We start from the raw sequence: 1,547 nt of genomic DNA, 5'->3' as shown, positions 1-1,547 counted from the left end.
AGAGAATGTCATCTTCAATTCTTCTAGCACAATATCAAGAAGGTTTTTGATAGGATGGGCTAGACCTAGTGTCAGAATGGGGGAGTATATAAGACAGTTACCACTCATCTAGTGGTGCCTGCATTCTTTCTCAGTGGCCTGCTCTGCATGCAGAAGAGTGTACTTCTTTTCCTACATGTAATAAATCTAAAACTTCACTACTTCTTGCACATTTTCTTGTCCAATTCTGTGTTCAGAACAAGAACCTAAAAAGGCACAGGCACTGATAACACATATCCTGATATGGACTTCATGTCTAAAATATGTAAGGACCTAGTTCACTGGGTTGTGCTGCTGGAACAAAGTATCATAAACTGGGAGACTTTTATACACAACCGAAATTTATTTCTGAATTCAAGAGGCTGAGAAGTGCAAGATCAAGATGTTATCAAGTCTGTTACCCACTTCCTCATATAGTGCTATCTTTTTACTATATCTTATCTGACTATATCCCAGGTCTTGGGAGGCTGTAAACAGGTAGATCACTATGAGTCCAGTCTAGTAGTGAGACACTGAGCACCCTGTAGACCCTCCCCTAAAATACAAAGAGTGAGGGAACCCTTTGGGCTCTTTTAATCCTATTGACATAGACTCCAACCTCATGAACTCTACTTCCCAAACTGTCTACCTCTTAATCCCATAATCATAGGGGTAGGATTTAAACATCTGAATTTGCAGAGATAATTACTCATCTCATTGTGGCTCTCATACAACTTAATAGCAACAAAACAAATAATGTAGCTTAAATATGGACAAATATATGAATAAACACTTTCACAAATAAGACGTATAAGGGCCGGCCAAATAGCTCAGCGGACTGAAGTGCCTGCAAGCAGGCCATAGGGTTGGGGGTTTGATCCGCAGGCTTGCAGTGACGGCCTCAGCCCTGGGACATACTGAGATGGCAATTGAGACTGGGCGTGGTGGCACACGCTTGTAATCCCAGCTCTTGGGAGGCTATAAACAGGTGGATCACTATGAGTTCAATCTAGTAGTGAGACCCTGAATACCCTGTAGACCCTTCCCTAAAATACAAAAAAAAAAAAAAAGACATACAAATGGACATATATAAAAAGGTACCCCACATCACTAATCATCACAGAGATACTAATCAAAATCACAATGAAATATTACCAGGATATTATAAGAGATTAAGGAGAGGGTATAATGAGATCCGTAGCATACTATAGGCAGGCATGCAGTATAGTCATTATGTAAAGTAGCATGGAGGGTCCTCATAAAAAATGGAATGATCTACCACCATCACTTCTGGGTATATACCTGAAGAAATGGAGTCAAAATCTTCAAGAGATATCTGTGAATTCTATATTCACTGCAACATATTCACAATAACCAAGAAAAGGAAATTATCTGAGATTTCCAATGGACGAACCAATATAGAAAATGTGTGTGCGGAGTAGGAATTTCTGCCGAGTTCCAGGAATCCCCAGACCCAGTCCTAGCCCAGGTCTGGTGACTGTGTGGAGAGCTTCCTGCTACCCTGCGCC

The sequence above is a fragment of the Octodon degus genome, unplaced genomic scaffold (genome assembly GCF_000260255.1).
Source record: "Octodon degus isolate 3935 unplaced genomic scaffold, OctDeg1.0 scaffold00080, whole genome shotgun sequence".
NCBI classification, from domain to species: Eukaryota; Metazoa; Chordata; class Mammalia; order Rodentia; family Octodontidae; genus Octodon; species Octodon degus.
Note: the sequence above shows the minus strand (reverse complement) of the source record.